The sequence below is a fragment of the Trachemys scripta genome, chromosome 9, assembly GCF_013100865.1.
Source record: "Trachemys scripta elegans isolate TJP31775 chromosome 9, CAS_Tse_1.0, whole genome shotgun sequence".
NCBI lineage: Eukaryota > Metazoa > Chordata > Testudines > Emydidae > Trachemys > Trachemys scripta.
The window spans coordinates 75,627,677-75,653,594 of record NC_048306.1 but is presented as its reverse complement, the minus strand read 5'-3'; positions in this window follow the sequence as shown (position 1 = coordinate 75,653,594).

Below are 25,918 nucleotides of genomic sequence, written 5' to 3'. Positions count from 1 at the left end.
ATTCTTGATCAACTCAAGCTAGCAGTTTCATGGAAGACTTTCAGTCATCAGACTTCCATGTGATCTCATGTTGCTAATAGACCTCAGATTATGTTAGAGGAAAATGGACTGTATTGTGTTAATCATATGAAAACCAAGTTGCTAAGCCCTACCTGATTTTAAGTTTCCACAATATTGCAATGATTTTCTCTCATTAAAACAAGTGCCATTTTTTATAAATATCCTGCAAGAAACATTTTAAAAAACTATCTAATGAAGAATGCCAGTTCTAATTTTAATTTAATATTTCCCCCCTAACACTTAACAAATATGTTTGGCTCTGTGCCCCTAACAAACTCACTTTTTACCATGACAGCTCTCTGAGCATAATCTTAAGTCAGGTTCCATACAATGTGTTTGGTTTATAGAGATATTAACCTCAAGAGAATAGAGACTCCAAAATCAGTCCTGAAAGAAAACACAGAACTATGCAATTTAACATTATTTGACTGCTTACAGGCAAACGATGATCATTTACTGTGCCACAATCTGCATCTGTGATGTGAAAATACTTTGGTTTTGCTGTGTTGTGCGATAGAAGAGAATGGGGGTGGGGGAAATAAGGGCAGTGGCAATTGCAAGGGAATGAAAAATGAACATCACGTGTATAGATACCACTGTGCAACATCTTACCCTCATGACCATGTTAAAAGGCCTTTACAGAGAGTGAGTGAGAGCTGCAAACAGAACCCTGTAGTCAATGGGGAGGGGTGGGGGGAAGGAACAAAACAAACCCCAGAGTCTTACTGCAATGAACTCATCAAGGAGCACCTCCCTAATTTAGGCTCTAGCTTGCAAAAAAAAAAAAAAGCAGTCAGTTGTTTTTTCCCTGACACTATTAGATCAAAACAGTATCCAGGCATTAGACAGTATTTATTAGCTTGTAAGACCAGAGATAATGATCCCATTCAATCAGAACTCATGAATTATTCAAAAGTCCCAACTCCACATAATTTCTGGCTTTACTTTTAAAACCAGTAAAGCACCATTTGCATCACTTATTTTTTGGGTGACAGTAGCAGCAAAACAAAGCAGAATTTGCTGCTCGTTTTGGTTTTGTGTCTCAAAGAGAACGGCAATTCTCTCATGTTTTTTTTTTTTATTCCCTCAAACAAAAATGATACAGAAGTAAATATTAATCATTATACTATTGGGGGAAAATTGTACACTAATTATTGTCATGGAATAGTGCTACCCATATTTATGGAGGATTTTGTAATCACTGTAAATTGTTCAGTATTATTACTTATACCGACAGCTAGAAAGTAATTACACTTTTCTGCAGTTTGTTTTAAAGGACCACTGTCACTGTCACACTTGGGAAAACTTGAAAATAATATTTTATCAAAATTCAATTAAATTGCCATAAATTACCTTTCTATTTTATTTCCAATTATTGCAAATTTCCTTAATTATTCCAATTAAGGGCCCAATCCTGTGAGGTGTAGAAAGCCTGCTAAAAAATGCTGAGTGTCCACAGTGGGGGGCTGGTTTGAGGGCATTCAGCGTCTCGTAAGATTGGATCCCAGTGCTCTTATATGTAAACCAAGGGCTTTTCTTTGTAACTAACTTCCTCAACCTCATTTATTCATTGATACAGGTCACATTGTAGAGCTGGGAAAAGCTCTATCTATCAGTTATAAAGTCACATGTGCTGGGTCGTGCCATCATTAGCAAGGCCACTAATCGTCTTGCATCACTTATATCCCTAACATAGGGCTTGTCTGAGCCCTCTGCACAGTGCTGATTGTCATCCTCAGTGATGCCCCAGTCCAGTGCTTGTACAGTGGGGAATCACCTACTAGACAGCATTGTCCATTGATACATGTACCACTCACCTGCCCGCTACAGTATTTGGTATCATCCCATCAACTGATGAGAGCACCCCATAACACTGGAGAGAGGAGGGAGATTTCTTATAAATGTAACATAATATTATTATAAATATATAATGGTTCACTGATCCAAGGAAGAGGGAGTGGTGGTGAAGAGGAGGAAAGGTGATCTGAGGCAACTAATGATACTCCTTGAAATGTGTATTAAGACACATCTTTGTGCACCCCCCTGAACACCACTAATTCAGACTTCAAGAAATAGTCAGTACATGGATGGATAATGGCACAGGAAAATGATTTTATGGACACTGAACTAACACCCACAGTGCACCAGGGAAATACAGAAATTAAGTTTCCATTTTCATTCTGAGACATTGCACTGTCTTTCAGTGTAATATCTTATGGCCTGATATGCTCTCAGAGGAGAGAAATGGTTTAACAAAATAGAGGCTGTGGAAGCAAGGTCTAGTGATGAAGCTTGAGTGCTAAGCATGGTGATATATATACATTTAATATTCATTTTGTGAGGATGAATTTGATATATTTTTGACCAAGCTGAGTAGGAAGCAATGAACTGAAAGCAATCACTTTTCATGACTGAGACATATTAGCAGTTCTTAAAATCACCAGGAAAAGAAGGAGTTTACAGAGTCAAATTTTGACCCTATCAGATGTCTGGGATTAAGATAAGCAACAGCTTTGCTAACTGTACACTGAGGAAAGACTATCACCAAAACTTGAGAAATGGGAAACATATTTGTTAACTTCTTGTGTAAGTCCAATGGGTGTGTGTGTATTCGTATCAGCCATTAAGGGTTACCTGGGAAACTTTAAAATCTTCATCTGGATTAGTGAAATTGGTCAAAAGGACCAGGTGAGCTCTACAAATTGGATTTTAGAGATTGTGAAAAATGTTTCCTGAATCAGAAATCAATGATTTCCTCAATCAGGGCCTTAGCATGAGGATTGCTGTTGAGGATTTGCAGGACATCAACTAAATGTTTATGATATTACCAAGGAGGCTGTACCGATATTTATTGTACTAACAATTAATGCTAAAAATTCAGTAACAAAACCCTAAACACTTTCTATTCTTAACAAGTTTGAGATAAAAGATTGTGTTCACTTTGGCAGAAGCTAATTTAGGACTCTAATGTGGTCTTTCCCTCGGTATTCAGAAATGCTTTTGTGACAAGATTCTAATACGGGAGCATGAGGCAACATATGGAAGGATACATAGACATGGACACATGATTTACAGAATAATGAGTAAAGGTATGGTATCCCTTCCCAGTCCTGAAATTTGGGACAATGTCATAGTGTTTACAAAGGTCCTGGGATACAAGTATTTTAATCAGATGCATTTAAAAGATGAACAAATACTATAATACATGATGCCTGAGGAATAGTTTTGGTTTTATGACAGGAAAATCTGATCTCAGGTGATCAAATTCCTCAAGAAAAATCGGGCATTGTTGTAAATGATTTTTGGATTGTCAAATGTAGTAAAATGTAGTAAAGATGGTCAAATAACTTTCAACAGAATTTTTTAATGTGAAGTTTTATGTTAGTCAATGGACCTGGTTCAGACCAGGTGAATCAGACTAATAAAGTAAATGGATCATACCTGCTTACCCCAAAGATAAATTTGCCCAAGTAACTTTGTGAACAATATTCTGGTCAACCACTCTATTTTTGTGCATGCGATATATTCAACATAAAATCATCAAGATTATTACTTGTTATCACTGACCATGTGCTCAGTGATGTATAATTGTACTGACAGTCCCTGCTTGAAGGAGTTTACAGTTGAAGCTCCTTGTCCTGCAAATAATTATACATACACTTACCTTTCCACATTGAAGTCAGTGGAACCACTTGTGCATAAAAACAAACAAACAAGCAAGCATGTGAATAACTGTTTCCAAGATCAGGGTTTAAAGCGGCATACCACAAAATTCAAATAAAAATACATGGATTGACAGTAAAGTTTTTTTCCTCTTTATTTAGTGGGTGGGTGGTAGCATTTTTATGGATGTGGGCCCACTTCCATGAGCTCTGGGAAACAAAATGAGACACACTCAATCCATACTGCTAAAACATTTTACAAAAGTCCACAAATTTTCACTCCAAAGTTCTGGATGTACTGTTAATGTTTTCTAAAGTTTTCTGGAAATTTTGCACAGTTCCAACCTCAAAGCTGATAATGGTGGGGTTTTTTCTAAGTCTTTCCCCAACATTTGTAACTGCTGATGCATGCTGTAGAATGCAGACAAAATAAAATAACTAGAAACTTTGTCCTGATGTTTGGTTTTTCCCATCATTATTAAGCATTTGAATTTGATGATCACTTACAGGATGGCTGAATTAAGCAGAATTTATGTTGTAAAGTCCAATCAAACTCTACTAATGATGTATTAAGCCTTCTGGAAAGTATTTGCTCGATCCTGTTCCCATTGAAGGCAATGCGAGTCTTGCAGTTCATTTCAATAGAAACAGGATCAGGCCCTAAGTCACTAAATGACATTTTCCATGGTAATAATTAGTAACAGCAGTTTTGAAGTTAAAGGAACTTTATAATTTTATTTGTAATGCATGTTTCCAAAATTGCTAGTGGATTTAGGAAGAGAATCAAACAATTATCTGGAATATATTCAGGGATGACAAGCTCTAAAATCAGGACACATCCAGGGCAGCAGGCTGAATGCAATACTGTAGGATGGATTAAGAGCTATCAAATGCTATAACAGAAAGGTAAGTATTATTGATTGGGGGTGGACTAGGAAAATTATATGTTACTAAGAAATATTGCAGAAATCTTCACACCTGGCAGATACATTTTTCTAGTGGAATATTTGTAGGTTGAGGGCTGCAGAAGATATGTATGAATAGAGACCCAAGGGAAAGGTTAGTCAACCCTGGATGCTTTCTACAAATGTTGTCTGGCCTTGTGGTTAGATAATAAATGCAAATCTCCTTTCATGGATTTAAAGCTGTTTGCTGACACAGGAAAATCACAATGTATTTTTTTTTTTGTAAAATAACACAAAAAACATGAATATCTTATTGTTGTTGCATATGAATTTATCTTTGTTTTAGGATAAAAAGAGCCCCAGTTATGGCCAGGACTGCACTAGCAGAATAGAGCTGTGCAAAGCTCTGTGGGTTTGATTTGTGGAAGTTGTTGAAACTGAAGGAAATGTTGGCAATCTTTGTTAAATTGCTCCTTCAGATTTCACTTTGAGTTCTGGGGCTGAAGAAAAGTGTAAAATGGAGTGAAATTTGGAGTTTTGACAAGGAAACTATGCAAGGCTGTGATATTTGGTTGGATGGGACCCAAAAAACATAACTTTGTTCTGGTTTAATTGTTTCACAAACCTTATGAGTTTCATATTTATACCGAAACCCATGAAACCAGGCAAATTTTGAATAGTTTCTTCGAGTTTTTTTTAGCATACATTTCACATCACTTGAATAAAGAAGCTCTTGCTTTGTTCATGTATGATAAATCTGTACTCTCCTCTCTCTTCTCCCTCGCACCCCCAAACTCTTGCCATTCTGCCCACAAAAAGAATAATAACAAATATGGCCCGGGCAGATGTTTTACTCTGAAATTCATGCCCATCTTTACCAGCCAATTGATATATCCTGCACTGGAACCAAGCCTTGCGAGTTTGGCATCATGAGACCATCATCATTAGATTATATCTATCACTAATCCAGCAGGGCCTAGTGCCCAGGGACCTCGTGCTCAGAGCTTGAGATTGCATATGGGTTTGCCAAACTTTACTCTCAATGCTTCAGCACCTCCAGCTCCCAGTGAAGCTCAGCCATGCGTTGCTTGTTGCCTGTAGTATGTAAACAAAGCAGAGAGAATCTTCTGTGTCTGAACAGTGCAGTTAATTGGCATATTTTATAAATAGAGCCCCACTGAAGCTCAGCATCTTGCAGGCTCAGACTCAAGAATGCTGCTGTGTTACTCTCAGCCTTAGATACAGTCTTGGCAAAAGAGACTTGAGCCATGGTGATGAGGGCAAGCTCTGATTTCTCGCTCATTTTTCTGGTCATACCTGAGCTTTTGAGAAAGTATTTCTCCATTGCTGCCCAGCTGCTGCGTTCCTGAGTATTGCTTTTATTGAAGAGCTCTCGCTCTCTCCCACTCTAAGACTTTGCAGTGGGACATAGCTGAGAAGAAAAGATTAAGGGAAAAAGCAGAGCCATGGTGGTTGTTCTGACTTTTACAGAATACAGAATGTTACAGGCTTTACCAGAATAAGAAACTCAATAACACCTTGTCACCAAGAGCTGGTCCTTTCATTGGAGTCAGGGACCAAGCTACCTGTGACCGGCTCCCATAAGGAGAATGAGCGAACTCAGTCCCACATGGAAGAAATTAAATTCTTAAGTGTCTGGCTGGCAACTAATTAGCTAATGAGCCTGATAAAGTTTTACTAGGGCTCATCTGTGGGGATTCCTAGAGTTAGGAAGCTCTTGAGGAGAGCTCACCAGAACAAGGAGCCTGGAAAGTGTTCCTAGAAAGAGAAGCACCCCAAGATGATGGTGCAGGTCAAGGTGCAGGCTCTGGGGTGGGGTTGGGGATGAGAGGTTTGGGCTGTAGGAGCGGGTGAGGGCTCTGGCTGGGGTTGCTGGCTCTGGGGTGGGGCCAGAAATGAGTGGTTCAGGGTGTGGGAGGGAGGTAAGGGCTCTGGTGGGGGTGCGGCCTCTGGGGTGGGGCCGGGAATGAGGGGTTTGGCATGCAGGAGGGGGCTCTGGATGGAGGCCGAGGGGTTTGGAGTGCGGGAGGGGTGTGGGCTCTGGGAGGGAATTCGGGTCTGGGAGGGGGTTCTGAGCTGGGGTTAGAGTGTGGAGGGCATGTTGGGTGTGGGCACCGGTAGGGAGTTTGGGTACATGAGGGGGCTCAGGGCTGCAGCAGGGGGTTGGGGTGTGGGAGGGTGTTCAGGGTGTGGGCTCTGGGTGGCGCTCACCTCAGGCAGTTCCTGGAAGTAGCGACATCTCCCTCTGGCTTCTAGGCACAGTGGAGGCCAGAGGACTGCTGGTTACTGGCCAATGGGAGCTGCAGAGCCGGCGCTTGGGGCGGGGGCAGTGTGTGGATCCTCCCTGGCCGCCCCTGTGCCTCGGAACTGGATATGCCGGCTGCTTCTGGGAGCCGCATGGAGCCAGGCAGGCAGGACCTCCCTTAGCCCTGCTCCATGGCTGACTGGACTTGTAATGGCTCGATCAGCAGTGCTGACCGGAGCCACCAGGGTGCCTTTTCAATTAGGCATTCCACTCAAAAACTGGACACCTTGCAACCCTAGTTGAAATGCCACTCACTGAAGATTGGCCCATCCTACTACCCACATCATGGGGTAGGGGGTAGATTTGTGCAAAAATCTGGTCAGGGCCCAAATAGGGTTATGACCTACATGAGGCAAAAAAAAACAGGAGGTGCCCAGTGCCCCTTTCCTATCAGCCTGACTCTCCTTTTTCCTCTTAGGTCACCACCCTCTGACCCTCCTCTTCATCTCTTCAGGTGCTCCCTCCACACATACCCAGCCTGACTCCCCTCGTCCCATCTCAGGCACCTCCACAGCAGCTTGACACCCCCCCTTTGGCCCCTCTCAGGTGCCCCTCCCCTGGTCTATGGGCTCCTACAGCTGTCCCAGCCCAGAGAGCATTGCTCAGTGAAGAAGCCCTGTGCACAGCACCCTATGTAAAGCACATGTAATCAGGCTTTTTGCAAGGAAGGAGGATATGACAGAGTGGGGAATACAATTTGGGAAAAATAATATTTTAGTTGATTAAAACAAGTAAATAAAGTATAGAGTAACTGATAAACTCAAACTCATGCAGTATCTATTAGTAGATCTATTATCGTACAGTCATCATTAGGAAGATAATTCATCACACTAGAAGAGTGGAATTGTGTATTATGAATTAGCATAATAATACTCTGCACCTGATTGTTGTTAACTTTAGTGCAATCTGATTTATCCTAACATTACACCGTTCAGTGTTTGAAGAGAGACAAATAGAAGTTCATTTTCATGTTCTGAGATATAAGATGTAAAATGTTCCAACAATAATTAGATGTTGGATGCTACTGTATTTTCTGAGGCAGATGTAGTGATTGCCTGAAAATGATATTTAAATGATCCAAATCTATTTAAAAACTGCCTAGCCTGAATTGTGCCATACCTTGCTGCTGGATGGAACACTCCTGTTAACAAGAAATGAACATTTCTGAGTAATAATAATGTTAGGAAAAAGAACAGGAGTACTTGTGGCACCTTAGAGACTAACAAATTTATTTGAGCATAAGCTTTCGTGGGCTACAGCCCACTTCTTCGGTTGCATAGAATGGAACATATAGTGAGGATATATATATATATATATATACATACAGAGAACATGAAAAGGTGGGAGTTGCCCTGCCTAAGAGGCTAATTAATTAAGAGAAAAAACTTTTGTAGTGATAATCAAGATAGCCAATTACAGACAGCTTGACAATAAGGTGTGAGGATATGTAACATGGGGAAATAGATTCAATGTGTGTAATGGTTCAACCATTCCCAGTCTCTATTCAAACCCAAATTGGTATCTAGATTCAATATCGGTTTTGTCAATGAGACACAATGTTTCCTGACAGTTTGTAACACTCTTCTTTGAAAATTCAATGGTAACTGAAGTGGGTGAGGCCGGGAGAGTGGAATTAGAGGTAGTTTCTGGTTTTATTATTCCTTTGGATATTCATGAATTAGTTTTGATTGAGCTTTGATTTATTTTTATTATTATTTATTTATTTTATATTTATTATTATTTTAAGTCCATTCCTAGAATGTGGCTATTGACTTGCATTTAGCAGAAAGATTATTGTGGAAAGATGTTACAAAATGTTTATAATATCTTAATTGAGACCAATTGTTTTAATTGATTTTTCATACTATTACTAATATTGAACATATATAACCATTTTTCCATTTGAGCATCTCAAAATGTTTTATAAACCTTAATCATTTCTTGCTCACACAAACCTTGTGATAGGTCCAGTAAGTGCTCTTATTATCACTTTACATATAGGCACAGTGACTTGCTGAACATCACACAGGAAAATCTGTGGCATGGGCAGGGAACAGAACCTAGATCTCCTGATCGCTAGTCATGTAGGAATCGTCAGCTCTGTTAGCACAGCTTTCCAGCACCTGTATACTGCTTGAGTTGGTATAGGGCAGGGGTGGGCAAACTTTTTGGCCTGAGGGCCGCATCAGGTTTCCAAAATTGTATGGAGGGCTGGTTAGAGGAGGCTGCGCCTCCCCAAACAGCCAGGCGTGGCCTGGCCCCCGCCCCCTATCCGACACCCCATACTTCTCGCCCCCTGACTGCCCCCCGGGACCCCTGCCCCATCCACCCCCCTGTTCCCTGTCCCCTGACCGTCCCCAGAACCTCTGCCCCTGACTTCCCCCCACCGCCCCATCCAACCCCTCCTCTCATTCCTGACTGATCCCCGGGACCCCTGCCCCATCCAACCACCCCTTCTCCCTGTCCTCTGACCGCCCCCGGAACCCCTGCCCCTGACTGCCCCCCTGCCGCACCAGCCAACCCCCCCTCCTTTCTGACTGACCCCTGGGGACCCTACCCCCATTCAACCCCCCCGTTCCCCACCCTCTGACCACCCCAACCCCTATCCACACCCCTGACCCCTGGCCACTCCCCCCCCGAACTCCCCTTTCCTCTATCCACCCCGCCCCCTTACCACACTGCTCGGAGCACTGGTGGCTGGTGGCGCTACGGCCATTCCACCTGGCTGGAGCTAGCCACGCCACCGCGCAGTTCATAGTACCAGATCAGGCCAGGCTCTGCAGCTGCGCTGCCCCAGGAGCTCGCAGACCCACCACCCAGAGCATTGCGCCAGTGGCAGGGCTAGCTGAGGCTGTGGGGGAGGGGTGCTAGCCTCCCAGACCAGGAGCTCAGGGGCTGCGCAGGAGGGTCCCGCGGGCCATAGTTTCCCCACCTCTGGTATAGGGTCTGGCCCTCAGAAGCTGCAGTCACTGCTGAAACAGATCTGGGATCAGCATAGAGAGCAAATTCAGATATAGATGAGAGTGATTAGATCTGAGTATAAAGGGCATTAAGTGAAAACTTTGGTAGTAAGGGATTGAGAAGAGCTCAGGTGACGTGAAGGATTCCTGCTGTCTGGAACAAGAAGCAGTAGACCTGATTCTCTGCTCACACTGATTTTTAGATTGGTGTATGTCCATTGACTTCAGTGGAATTGCTCCTGATCTACACTTGGGTAAGTGAAAGGAGAACTAAGTGCAGTAGCCTAGATGCTGAGCTGCACCTTTCAGCAGAGGTAACATAGCAGAAGGGAATGGCTCCCAAATTCTGTGCTGGATCAAATGCTGGCACAGCTCCTAGCATAAATTACAGTAGTGTGTTTCCACAGGCACCAATTGACTCCTGCTCAGCCCCGAATAGCCACTGTACAGATTGCTCCGTACACATCACACTCACTCACTCACCCTCTGCACCCCTAGGTATGTCCTCAGCACTGCCTTATGCCAGGGGTTTCAAGGGAGGGGCATTTTTAGAGTTCTTGGATTTTATTTATTGCAATTCCAATTTCTAACACTAAACCGTCTTTACTCTTTCTTATTACTGTTTAGGTTTTTTGTCTTCATTAGTCTCCTCACCAAAACTTTGTTTTTGACATTACACCTTCATCACAATTATAATTTTATTTATTTAAAGTCATTGCATTTTCATATCTTGCATAGTGGAAATTGCAGTAGACTCCACCGGAATCATTCAACTAATTTCAGTAGACTCCACTGGAATCATTCAACTAACCTCTATTGGTTCTAATTGGTAGGTCAGTAGCTCTAGAAGTCTAGCAGACACACAAGCCCACTTCTTTGTTCCAAAGTGTACAGCAATCGCCAGCCAGTGGGAACCAGCTGAAAATTTTGAACTGGAATTATTCACTCTATTTTCCCCCCCCCTAGGGGTATTTGGTTGCAACTTTCTGATTTTCTCTGAGGCCCTTAAGGAGATGCAGATTGCTGTTCATAGGCTGGATCAAAGATGGTCTCACATATGGGATGAGTCTTCACTTTAAATTTGCAATACTTTTCTTTACACTTATCAGGGTGCTCTGAAGAGGGGGAAAATCTATTACTTCTACTTAATGCCGGTCTGTGAATAATTCAGTACTACTGATATTCTTCTAGTTTTGTGAATATTTCATGATAAGCCTTGTGAAGAATCTGTAATATTCAAGTGTAACATCAGTGTAGAAAATTGTTTCCATTGAAGTCTTTCCCTGCATATGTTTACTTCTCTGTAGTCAGATTGTGTGTAAGGGATCAGGTAAAGAACAATGAGTAGCAGATTAAAGAGCGATAACTTTATTGTTTACAGTATAAATACTTCAGCTGAAACACATTCAGTGCAGTAAAATTTATTAGTGATAGATTGATAGTCGGCACCTGCTATGTGACCTTGGGCAAATCACTTTGCCTTCATTTGCCTCAGTTTCCCCATCTGTAAAATGAGGATAATGATGTGACAGGCTGTTAAGTATTATGAATAATAGAATTGAGAAGCAAGTATTTGAAAAGTTATGCTTTCCAAACAGAAGCTCTTTTTAAACTCTATTTATTATATGTCCACTTTCATATAATGTGTGTGATATACATGCCCACACACACTTGTGAAAAGGGTGAAATCCTGGCCCCATTTAAGTTAATGGCAAAACTCCCACTGATTTCAATAAGGCCAGGATTTCAACAAAGATCTAAAACTGAAGCATAGGTTATAGTTTGGTTCCCTTTGTTTCCAAAAAGTCCTGAGAAATTTCTTGCAAATGTTGCTAAAATTGTCATTGTCCTAAAAGTAAGTTTGCCAAATGCAAGACCATTAGGATTAAGGAGAACAAAATTATAAGTGAGTCATAAAATGGGAATCTGCTGCATCTTAACTTTCGAGTTCCTAAAGGCAGCTCCATAATGAAGATTAAGAATTATTTTCATTCTTAAATTGCTGTTTTCATATTGCTGCCCTATGATCTAACAGTAGCTACTTCAAATATATCTGCAGCTCATAAATGTTTGAGAACACAAAGTCCTAAGTGTTAAAATTTGACTTCAGTGCTTAAAACTTTTATTGGATAATATTTTATCCTCTGAGTCTGCTTTCTAACTGTGGAGTTCTTCGCTTTAAAGTTCCGAACCAAGAGAACACATATTGTATGTCGCTCTGGGACTAAAAAAAATAATAATGCACATTTGTTCAGATAGGAAGTATGCGCATATGTAGAATCCCTTATGATCACACAGAGAGTGCTGCTGCTGGCCTTCACCTTACAGGGCAGTGAAAAGAAGTGGGACCCGACCTGCTAAGAGCTGGTCAAAACTTTTTGTTGAAACTTTTTTTTTTTTTTTTTTTTGGGACGAAAAATGGCTTTTCAACTAAAACAAAAATTTTTGCTGAAATTTTGTTTTCTTCATATGTTTCAGTTGTGAAATGTTTTGAGAACTTAACCACTGCTATAAGATAACCAGTTCTTCAGAAAACACCACCACAAGCATAGCTTTTCAATAGCCTGACTTCCTTTAGCAATTGGGTTCCTTAAGGCCTCTGATGGAGTCTAAAAAGTTGAGGGATATTGACTGTAATTCAATAGTTACAGAAAATACCATATTATTTTTGGCACACAGTAGATCAAAACAAAATACTAGGCAAACTCCTACATGTAGGCCTTACCCACTGCTGCTCTTTGCTAATTTTGTTAATTTTTAAGCTAGTGTTTTACTGCTGTTTCTTCAGTAACAAAGTGGATGTCCTTTCATCTTGCTGAAGTGACGTTCCCAAGTAACACAAGATGCCATTTTACAGCTGGAAACGGTTAAAAATGGTTTTCAAATGTCTTTACTTCACCCCCATTAAATGTAGCGGCTTACTAAAAAGCTGTAGTTCAAAATAGGTCTGGGACAGGAGTCAAGTGATTTTTTTTCTTTATATCTAGCCGAAAGGCAAATCACTAGTAAATGCAGCATCACTCTCCATGAGAAGTGTTGTGATACTATGGGCCCTGAAACAGTTATTGCTTAAAATCACAATGTTTGAAAAGGCCTAGAAGGGAGCACGGAGGCAGTTTTGTTTTACTGAACCTGCACTGGTAGAGGCCTTTTTAGAGAAGATTGAAGCACCATCCATATCAGAACATCATGAAGGCCAGATACAGTATTCTTGTTTGAGCACTGTTTACTCAACTACAGGATTCCCAATTAAGTGGAATTACCTCCCCAATTAAGCAGCATTCCTTACCATTAAGTATCATTAGGCTTAATTTGGTTCCCTGGGAAATGTCCCGATTAAGCAGATTTTATGATTAAGCACCTGTTATAAATGTATTAGTTTACTTCTCAGTCTTTTTTTTTTCATCGGTCCCTTCACTGGTACCTGAATAACAGCTAATATGCCAACTGCTAATTCTGGTGTTTTGTTTTATTAATAGGGCTGTACTCACTAAGTTCTTGGCTTGGATTTGGAGAGCTTCCACAAGGACACCTTTGTATTTTGTTAAATTTTGTATGATTATCTTGTAATTCAAATATGTTCCTATATAGTTTGCTAACATAAATGTCAGTTTGTCAGTCTGACCAGTATTTTGTCAATTTCTTAAAGTTAGCAGCAAAACCTATAAAATTCCCATTTGTGGTAGCATAATAAGAGCAGGTGGTTGAACTCTAAATTTCTGGATGCAGGTAATGACCGCCATAATAAAAAGATCTAGAGAGCAGGGCCGCCCAGGGGGGAGCAAGTTGGGCAATTTGCCCCAGGCCCAGGGCCCTGCAGGGGCCACCACGAGAGTCTTTCGGGGGCCCTGGAGCAGGGTCCTTCACTCGCTCCAGGGGCCCCGCAAAACTCTCATGGGGCCCGGGCCCTCGGAGCTTCTTCCTCTCCGGGTCTTCGGCGGCAGTTCGGCGACGGGGGGTCCTTCCGCTCCGGGACCTGCCACCGAAGTGGCCCCTGCCGCCAAAGACCCCAGGCCCCCTGAATCCTCTGGGCGGCCCTGCTAGAAAGTGCAAAAATGAGCACTTTAAGTTATTGTGTATCATGCCATCTGTTTAGTTAACAATGAATAATATGGCAGTCAGGAAGAGTTGTAGGAAAGAGCTCTTCACTGAGTATGCATAGAGGCCAATGTTACATGGTGAGAGGCCTGTGTTAGTCTGATAGTAGCTTGCACCCCTGATCTCACACAAAACTAGGTCCCTCCTTAAACCTGACCATCTTGCTCCAGTTACATTCATCATACCACTCCACCCACACATGAAAACACAATTTGGGGTGCTGAGCCTGGATAGAAAAACCCACTGAAGAGATTAAAAAACTGTGGAAGTTATATTGGGGATGTAGTGAAGCACTCTACTGCAAAATACATAAGTACCATCTGTAGTCAGCTAGCCTGAAATATGTGGCACAGGGAAATGTGAAGCATACAGGACTGTAAAATCCAGGCTCCGTTGCAGTATGGGCCAGATTCTAATTTATAGTAAATAGCAACACATTGCTCTGTGATTAGGCCCAGTGAAACTGTATCCTGCTCTGTTTTATCTGTCTAATCTTATCTAAGTTTTATTTTATCTAATCTATCCTTTCATATCAAGTTTATTACGGATGTTAGTATTACTATTTACTTCAGTGAAAGAAGAGCTTGTCTACACAGGATGTTACTGTGCAGCAAGCCGGGTGTGAATCTACAGCGCCTGGTGTTGGCCATGGTCGGAACACGGGATACCGGGCTAGATGGACCATTGGTCTGACCCAGTATGGCCGTTCTTATGTTTGTAATGTCCCATATGAGCACTATGAACTAAAAGTCCAGGTGTGTGCTTTGAGTACTACTACTTGTAAAGTGTAGTAAGTAAGATGACCCAATTAGTCCTTTTGGAAAGACAAATGTCTCTTCTACATTGTGGGATCTTGCACCAATTGGAAACCAAAGTAAGCTACACCAGTGTGAGTCACCAGGGGCTTTGCAGTAGTACAATTACTTTGAGGCAAAAATCCTACTGTAGCTATGACTAACGGATCCTCAAGTGAGGGTGTGACTGCTAAGAGACACATTGTGGATTTGCCACAAGTCTTATATGGGGAGCATCCTGCTTCTCCCTGGCTCCAGGAGTATGTATCTTACTGCTAGTTGAAACCAGCAGTGGATTACTTCTCCTTCCATGCTACCTCAACTCTGCTGAGTGGTGTGTTGACACAAGGAACCAAGATTATTCATTTCCAGACTCTCCATGCTATTTAACCTTTGTGGGGAGTAGGGGACATGCATGCAGCACCATGTCCCTTAGTGAATGGACCCAACCCCTAAATAATCTATGCATTTGGCAGCTGCAGGCTCAGGTGTTTTCAGGGAGACTGTGTGACTCTAAGGGATAATATTTAACATTTTTAGTGAAAATTGATAAATAACAAAAAACTATTAAAGTAAGCCATAACCTTCAAATTCTTTGCATTAAGACTCACAGTTCATATAACCAGGGAAAATGTATGGATAAAATGATCCCCCAACTATGATAAATAGTCAGGGGAAAGATTAGAATAAGTAGGGTTTAAATCATGAAGTAGTGATTAATATTAACAACCTTCCTCAGGACAACACCCTGACCACCATGGATGTCACTTCCCTATACACCAACATCCCTCACAATGACGGCATAGCTGCCTGCCTCAAATAGTTACAAGACAATGGACAACACTCAGATATCCACCCCAAACACACTGGCAAACTCATCCATTTCATCCTCCCCCATAATATATTTATATTCAACAACAAACTTTGTCCAAACCATGGGAACAGCCATGGGTACTAGGCTGGCTCCTCAATATGTCAGCTTCTTCATGGGCCACCTTGAAGAAGAATTTCTGGACAGGTGCACCATGAAATCAATGATATACCTGAGATACTTTGATCATATTTTATCCTCTGGACACATGGTTTAAACTCCCTCATAGATTTCCACCACAATTTCAACCACCGCCACCCATTCATTAAACTATTTTTGGAACACTCCCACACTGGAATGAACTTCCTGGACAATATAATCAGCTTCAACAATGGAACCCAACAGACAACCATATGGGTGAACACTTTTCACAAAGTGATCACTCTATATCTGACCATCATTCGTCATACCCAAAGGAAACCTGAACAATATTTTCAAAGACGAGCCTGGGACCTTAAATCCATAACTCTACTAGACACTAAAAATCATGGACCGAACAGAGACATTGGATTTATGGTTTATTGCAACAATTTGTAACTCACTAACCCCCTCTTTTTGTCCTTTGAGTGCACAAGTGTTAAATGGGCCACTCTACCTTGAATGGTCTCTTACAAAATGTGCTATCTACTTCTGCTAAACAATCTCATCCACATTTAGCTGTGATGCTGGGAGTACATTTCCCAGACCTGGACTAGAGCACTGTCTCTCTCCAACAGAAATTGGTACAATAAAATATATTACCTCACCCACCTTCTCTCTCTAATATCCTGGCACCGACACAGCTGCATAAAGTAACGAGAGCCAGAAGTGTACATTAATCCATGGAATCAGAAGGTATCAGAAAGTTCAGAAGAGTGCAGTACTACCTGGAGTTACATACAATTTCGAAAGAGGCTGAATACCTTGAACTCGTGCCACATATGAATTCCTAAGATCAAAAAGCTGCAAAGAAATCTTGGCAAGAAGCGCAGCACAATAATACACACAATTCTAAACAAAAACAAACACTGACTTGGTCCCCAAAAGGGAAAGGAAAATAGACCAAGAGAAAAACAAACTGCTTTAAACTCTTCCAAATCGAATTTTCTTTTTCTTTTCTTTTTCCAATGAACTTCAACAGTAAAAATCACACAGCAAATTTTGATACTCTCCTGTATATAATCCTGCAATTTCAATAGCCAGAGAAAAAAAAAGGCAGCTGTATAAATTGCTTCATATAGGTTCTTCTTTTTGATGTAACTCCCATACATGTTAATGTTTGATATGTGCTTCAAAAGGAGAATGCCCCTTATTGTACTATAGAGTTAAGAATATAAGAAATTTTAGGAAATGGAAATACCCATCTGGCCCAATGTGCCCATCTTCTCCATCACCCCATCTTGGTTAATTTCAGTCTCACCCATGTGTGTGCTTTTATCTAATATCTCCTACATAATGAAATGTAGATTAGTGGTAGCACTGGTCAAATTATTTATTGTGAATAATATTCCACTTTTACTTTTGACTAGTTTCTTCTAACACTTTTACTCATAAATAACATAAAATAGTTTAGATGAATAATTTTCAAACTATGGGTTGTTGGAGAGTTGTTTTGTGTTTGATTACCTAAGTCACATAGTATTGTTTCTGTTCTTTGGAGTGAATGCTTGAAACACTTTAAAGGAAAGTTAATGAAAAGATAATACTAAATACTGAATAAGGCACTTCCAGGAAGAATTTTTAGACAAATAATCATTTATTTTAAAAAACTGTACAATTTCAGGATTTATGAATAATAAATCTCATGAATGGTAGCAAATTGAACGTGAATTAAAGAGTAATTTAATAAATCAGATTTTTACTATTTGACCAGCTTTAATCTTGAGCAAAATGCCCTGGATCCACAAAGGAACTTAGGCATTGCAATGTCTAACTTTTAGATAACTAGCCACCCCTGGAATCCACAAGCTCTAGGTTAGGTGCCAAAGCTCCCTATACAATGCATTATGCACCTAAGAATGGGATTCACAAGAGTTAGCATGCTAGGTGGGGAACTGCCTAAATTTGCCAATAGTAGACACTAATGAGAGAGGTATGGCTTCAGTCTAGGCAGCACGGAGGTCTCTCTCTCTCTCTGCTTGGGATCTACAACTGCGAACCCTCTCCTGGAGTCAGGCACCTAAACTGTTTCTTGTAAGAACAATGGCAACATATGCCTACCTCCACACAAAATAACTGGGGAAGGAGGAAAAAAACACCTTTAGCCCAGTGGCTAGGGTACTCATATGCCCTATGGGAGACCCTGGTTCAATTCCCCCTTCTGCCAGATGAGGAGTCATTCTTTCACTCTCTCTGGCCTGATGCAGGTTTACTGATTTGTACAAAGTGGAACAGCTTCAACAAGATGGATTGAGAGCGCCCTACATCAGAGTATCCCACCATCCAATGGCTAGGGTACTCATCTGTGAATTTGAACAGAGATTTCTCACCCCTTTCTCCTCATCAGGCTGTGGGTTTAATTGAACTGGGATCTCGTATGTCCTGGGTGAGTACCCTAACCACTGGACTAAAGGTTTAAGGAAGTCTGCCTCCTCCCTCTCCTGGGCCATTTTGTGTGGAGTTAGTTGTGCTCATAGTATGCCTACTGGATTGGGCCATGCAGACAAGAGAGGCAAGGGAACACCATCATTGAACAAAGAAGGAAAAGCCCATTAAATAGTTCAGCTCAAGTTCCCTATTTTCACATATCTCCTACTTTTTGAATTTTTCCCCCAGAATGAATATTTAGTATTATTTGTTTACTATACACTTCATAAGCACATGATGCCATCCCACAAACTTCTACACCATTTGTAAACAAGACACAAATCAAATATATTGTATAATATTGCATAGATTTTAGCATGTATTATTTTCTCCACATGCAATAACAAATCTATATAATGCAATGTATATACACCGCTACCTCGATATAACTTGACCCGATATAACACGAATTCAGAATTTGACGCGGTAAAGCAGTGCTCCGGGGGGGGCGGGGCTGCGCACTCCGGTGGATCAAAACAAGTTCAATATAATGCGGTTTCACCTATAACGCGGTAAGATTTTTTGGCTCCCGAGGACAGCGTTATGTCGAGGTAGAGGTGTAGTTATGTTTGTCTTCAACTAGAGAAATGTAATTCTATCAAACAATAAAAAGTGTATGCAAAGTTTATCCTGAATCTTAACCATATGTCATTTCTTCTTGTGAGGGAGGTAGATGGAGATGGAGGAGTTCTGTAATAATTTATGGATAGTGTACATTTTAGGATATTTCCTCACTCTCTAATTTAATAGTGGCCTGTAAGGAAAAGAAGCAAGAAGAAAGAGGAAGAAGAATGGCTTGAGCTAAGCCACCCATGGGCAAACACTTGAGGGTTGTTGCAGGAAAATGGTAGTCATTGGTTCTAAAGAGTCTGACTCCACCAGCTCTACCAAACTTCTTTTTGACAAGTGAGGCCAAAAGCCTGGGAATGGACAAGAACAAAGAAACTCTTACTGGATTAAAATAGACTCTTCGTTCTAAGAAAGGAGTTAGCTGTTAGGGAATTGTTTAGGGAAACCAGACTGACCGGGGTGTCTGAAGAAGTGAAGCCTGCCTAGCCCACCACCACAGTACGGTAGGGCTTTAGAGAAGATAGACATGCATGAATTTTTTAATCTTTTTTTCTTCAAAGGCTTAGTTCCTACTGTTAAAATCAAATAATACTTTGGTTTTAAGAAGGCTGTCTGGTCACTGTATACACCACTGGCCAAGACCCTGACAGAGAAGCACCACAGGTGCTGAACCCAGTCAGATCTGATGGGTAACCACGGTTGATACACAGGCTTCTGTCAGCTCAGGACCCAGACTAAGGGTGGGAGAATTGCAGAATTCCAACCCTAGAAGACATAGTGAAGGCACAAGGTCTGACAAGGGGGTGCCCTCAGGCAGGCCAGGAAGGGCACATAGGTGCCGCTAGCCCTATAAGCATGACAGTAGGATCAAGAATTGTCCTAGTTTCTAGTTTAAAATTTAAATTAGATTTACAGAATTTATTGTAATTTTTATATCACTGTACTAAAGATGGATCCTTGATTCTGTCAGCCGTCAGTGGCATGTCTGACTCCCTTATGTGAATGTCTTATGGTGTATTTTGACCTTTGAAGCCTCTCAGCAAATAAGAATGTGGGTTTTTGAAATGGATTCCTTATTTTGGGCCCTCTGTATGTAGAAATTTAATTGAAGTAAATGAAGTCCTGCCTTTGTAGAGGTTGGAGGAGTTTGGATATTATGCCACTTGCTAAAAAAGCTGCTATAAGTATGGCAAATTTTGTTATTCCTAAAGAACTATAGAGCAATTTGCCTAGATTTATTTGCCATATTTGACTCCACACAAAATATTCTCGGTTTTCTGGTACTGTAAACTACACAGATCTTCATCTGTGGATTGAATAACATTGTTAAATAGTAAAGTTTTACCCAAATTCTGCCTCCAGGTACACATGGAGATTCCAGTTGATTTCACTGAGAGCTCCTCATGCACATCTGATGATAGTTTGCACCTTTGCCATTAATCAGTATTGGTTGAAAAATCATTTAAATTATAAACAGAAGGCTCAGAGATCAGAAGAGACTCTGTCAGGTTGAAAATACATTTTTAAAAAGCATTTAGTATTGATACATTATTTTCATTCTTATTTTTATAATATTTTAATAATGGCCTAAAACAGCATAATGGTGTCCCTTTTAAGCAATATTACAAACATCTTTCTTTACCTTGATGAATCAATTTAAATAATTTTCCTAAAACAATTGTTCAAATCCTGCAAGAAAGATGGTCGGTTTAGATTGAACTTTATTTTATTATTTTATTTTATTTTATTTTATTTTATTTTATGATCAGAAATCTTTTTGAGAAGGGAACTGATAGCTGTGGAAAGCATCTGACTGCTAAACAGATTGAGGATTGAAGGACTTACTTGGGCAATACAAATAAGTAGTCATTTATTATATGCAAATATAACAGGTTAACATAAAACCCATGACTTCAGTCAACTAGAAAATAATACTATAACAGAGATATGTTTTTGAAGTTGCTGTTTAGCTTCGTATAAGAGGAGAAAATCTCCTGTAGCTCACATGGGCTTATTTGAACCCAAAGCTTTTGATGTTATAATGTGCAGTCTAAATTCATTAATCCCCCTGTTCAAGAAAGTCTCTTAAATGAGTAATAAACATAATAATGAAAATAACTGCCAGGAAGAATATGAGTTACATCACACTTAGTGTTCCAGCTAAAGATGAAAATGAACTTTGGAAATACAGGTTACGCTAAATGAATTTAATTTCTGTTTTGATACAGAATGTTTAAACATGTTGTTATTTCTGGCACCAAGGCTGATATCTATTAAATGAGAACATCTAAGAACATCAAAGGAATTGAACCTTTTATACTCTTCAGCACCCCCTTGGAGATGTTTATCTGGGCTGTTATCTGGATCCCATACAAGCATCGAACAATGTGCCAGTCTCACCAAGTTGCTCTTTTCCCAAAAGTTCTAATACATGCATTTCCTGCACAAATGTTCCATATTTTAGAGTTCACTACAAGTGCACAAATAAAAGAAGTTTGTACTAACAGACTTGACTGTAGATACTTGAAGTTTTTCTTCTATAAAGTATTTGAAATAGAAAAGAAAACTTCCTTCTGTTTGACTCAAACTAAGTTTCCAGATGTCAGGGTCAAAGGTTGGAGATAAAAGTATCAGGTTTTGGCCTACTCTAAGTAGGCTCCAGGCCCAAATGTGTGAGATCTTCCCTAGAGGGGGTTCCTTTTGTACTGGTTCAGTTTTCTTCTTTAGCGTCCCCCAGTAAGAGGTCCCATTCCGTGCTGCTGAATTATGATACTTCATCTCCATCATTAAGAGACTAAACTTGTATTTACTGTTTAACACTTGGCTGCATGTCAAACCTTTTAAATATCTCTTTAGAAAACCTTTCAGTTTTTGAAGGCTGTTAATTCCTTTCTTCGTGGGCTTGTGGCGACTGTGAGTGGGTCATCTATGCTGACATACAAGATTCCTGCTCCATCTATGCCAACAAAGTCTGCAGTAAAACAAGAGATGGTATAATTTATACAGGGTCTCATAAAATATTTAAAGGCTATGTGCTATTAGCCCTGCTCATCTCACCTCATGCTCACTAGTTTATTTTTTTTAACTAAATTGATTCTTATGCAAAAAATTCAGAGAACTGTACAAATAAACAGATGACTCTAGAAACTAGAAGTCAGATATTTATTAACGTAGAACAAAAAGGCTTAAAATGATAAATTGGTTGAATGTTAATTGTAAATGTTATGGGCTTAAATGCCCCCCTCTCCCTGGGTATGAGTTTGAGTAGTTCAGCTTCCTGCTGGAGATGTGCAGGTATTGACTGGCTGTAAAAGAATTCTCCTCCAGACCATGGAGCAGCAGTGGAGCCATTCAGCAGCTACTGTTGTAGCCTTGAGACCACCAAGCCACTGTTTCTGTACCCCCCGACACTCCACAGGGAGCAATGCTGGGTGGATCCTGACTCACCCCCTTGTATTCCCTACCTTGTGCCTCCCTTGGCATCCCCGGCATTCCCATATGGTACATAAGTATGTAAAATACCTACTCTATCCCCGAAAATGCTGCCCCAATTCAGTTGTTTATGTAACTGTTTTGGTTATTATGCTTTTAAGTTTCTAAGAGTTGGCTGACTGTAGGGGAGACAGCCCTTTTATGAGGCTGAATGAGCAAGTTACTAGAAGATATGCATTCTGGTCTCTCTCTCACTGAGAGTTCATTTTTATGCCTGTTATTTTTCTTAATCTAAAATGAAAGATTCTGGACTGAAGCGAGATGTCTGTTCTTTGGGTATGGAAAATGGAGTCTGTGGGGACCTATGCTGTCTGAAGTGGGAGCAGGAGAGCACAATACCGGGGTTGAATCTTTGTGCCCATGTTCCAGCTTTGTGAGGATGGGCCACCCTCCCTGCCCCTCAAAACATCTCATCATTGAGCAGAGGAAACTCTGACAGGAAACCAGGTAGAGTTTCCAGAGGACTTTGCCCTCTCCATGTTTTTCCATGGAAGGGGGTGATCTGTCCAATTATGAATTTAATTGCCCTTCATGTTTATAAGTGAGTCTACTTTCTCTGTTCGGTGATAGGGAACAGAGAAGTTGTGCCTGTATGATTCGCCCCCTCCCCACACACAACCAATACATAGCTATTTCTTATTTTCACTAGTAACACCTTTTGCTACTTTACTTCCCTCTGCTTTTTTTTCTGCCTCTATCTTTTCACTGCAAGTCTTAACAGAATACATATTCTTGTGTGGTTCTTGCTTTTTTGTTTTATCCAGTGCTAGGCATCCTCTGTTTAAAGACAGGCAAACACCGTCTTTAAAAACAAAATTGTTTAGATTACTAGGCGCTATGGTGCCTTGAGCAAGTCATACATTAACACATTTGATCAGAGATAGATCAATTAATGTATGTTAATAACTGCTGTCATCATCTTTCACATACAAACACTTTATCAATAAATATAAGTGAAATAGCTTCAAGCCAGAGCAAGACTTGAAATAGGTAAATGTTTCTTTAGTGTCTCTAATTTCAAAGCTCTACACACACTTTACATGTAACTTACAGGTACATTAAATATAATAGAACTAGTGACTATATAGTGAATACCAATTAATATTTTAAAAGATCCCTCTTTTTTGATAACCTAAAATAGACCAAATCAAAAATATAGTACACACACACACAAAACCCAACATTTAAAAAATTGCTTAGCTTTAAAAACAAAAGTTTTTTCTGGCTTTTTTTTTTTTAAAGTGGACAGACTGTACCAGATTTGGTACAGAATTATCAAGTCATCAGAAATAACAAAAGAAAGCAAACAAACAAACCCAAACTCTCTCCGCCCCCCACCCCGAAAATGTTTTCTGAATAAAATGCGTCAAGGACTATGACTTAATGCCAATTTTGATTTAAAATGTCTAAGCTTTAGCAGTGCCATGATTACCTTGGAATTATTTGTGTGTGTGTGGCTTTGCACAAGATATTGGAGCATGGAAAATGTTTTATTTACAGTAATCCGTCATTTATGTCTGGTTTCTGATTTCAGTTGTAAATCTTGAATAAACTCCACTGAAGTAAACAAATTACTTCAGATTTACATCAGATTAGCATCTGGTTCTTCAGATTAATTGTCTGGTCTTTAGTAAGTGACTCAAAGATTTATTGTGGAAATTGTAAATTACTGATGTTGATATTAATATATTTAGGAAAAAGCCCTACTTGTCTTAGTTGTATATAAAGCCCTCTTGGGCAAATCCTGTGCACAGTTATTTTGGTCAACAGTAAACAAATGCGGTTGATGGCTTGTTATCCTCAGTGGGACTATTTGTATAAGAAAGGCAAGAAGGATATGGCCTTTTGTGATAGTGGTCTGTTGAATTCAAGTTAATCAGGACTCAATCCTTCTCCCATTGAAAACAATTACCCTGTGCACCTGATCCTGCAAACATTAATAAACATAGTACTTACTACCTGGAGTAATCCCAAGAAATGGAACAAGTTGTGCAGTAAGTCATACACCAGGTAGCCTTTTTTAGCATTGAGACCCAAGCCTGTAAGCTCCTTTTGGCTAGTGACTCTTTCGCTCAGTAAAGCACCATGTGCTCTTGTCGCATATAGCCAAGAATAAAAGATAATAAGTATATTTAGGATATAGCAGTGAAATATAAGAATTAATGTTGTAACACATGGCCTACAGGCCTCAGTCCTGTAAAATATTCAACTTTGCCACACAAAGGCCTTAGGCCTGACACAGGTTGGCATGACTAATTGACGAAAAGATAACCCTGCACCAGTAAACTGTAAGATTATGGTAAAAGATGTGTTCAATTCTGGAAACTGCAGCAATAGACTTAAGATGTGCCACAGTGTTCTAGTTAATACTGCAAGATGCCTAATAGTAACAGTTTGGAGGATTCTGTAATAACCTCAAGTTATGTAACTCACTGATGTAGATGTTAATGAGAATAAGGGGAACTAAGAGGCTAGCCTATGAGAAATTGGGCACCCCTATATTAGTGAAGTGTGGAAGAAGGATAAGGAAAAAACAGTTGAACCCCCTTAGTAGGTGTAAACATAATTCAGGGTAAAAGGTGTTGCTCTGACTGTGTGCTGGAGGAACGCATGGGGAGATGGAATGATGACAACCATTGGTGGCAGTGATGATGCTGAGGAAGATAGCGACTGACAATCCAGGATCTCCTGGCAGGAGTTGTGAGGTCTAAGTGATGCTAGTCATAGGGCTAAATACTTTGCACTTTCTCTATCTGCTGTTGTATTTCACTGTTTGTGGGATTGTTTATCTGCTTAGTAAGATTCTTAATAAAATGATGGTTGAGAACTGGTAAGTACATCAGTTGTGGTGATTGTTCCTAGTGTGCTTCTGGAGTCTCCAAACCTAATGATATTCCTACTGGTGCTTCTCACGCTGCTAATCCTGATACTGATTTGTTTAACCCAGGTCACTGTAATCCAATATAAAACCGACTGATATATTAATCCAGAAATTAATAAGGCTACACACACTAAGTACAAATTATAGACTCATTCTTTTTAATGTCAAACTAGACTATTGTATCTGACCTTCTGCATAACATAGACCATAGAACTTCACCCAATAATTCCTGAATCAAGATACTAACTTTTGTTTGAGCTAAAACATACCTTTCAGAAAGTCTTGATTTAAATACTACAAGTGATGGAGAATCCACTGTTTCCCTAGGAAAGTAGTTCCAATTACTAATGATGTTCACTCTTAAAAATGTGTGCTTTATTTCAAAACTGAAATTGTCTAGCTTCAGCCTTCAGCCATTGGATCTTAAAACCCTCTTTTTTAAAATTGAAGAGCCCTCTCCTAATTGAAATCTTCTTACATATTTACATGGGGACTATGAATGAAATCCTGACCCCACTGAAGCAGAGGCAATGGAACCAGGATTTATCCCTATGATCAAGACACTCTGGGTATGGCTACACTGTGATAAAATATCAGAGACACAGCTGCGACTGGAGCCTGGACCCCCTGGAGGGAGGGTCCCAGAGCCCAGGCTCCAGCATGACCCCAATCGTCTACACGGGAATTTTGTAGCCCCATAGCATGACTCTGAGTCAATTGATCTGGGCCAGCTA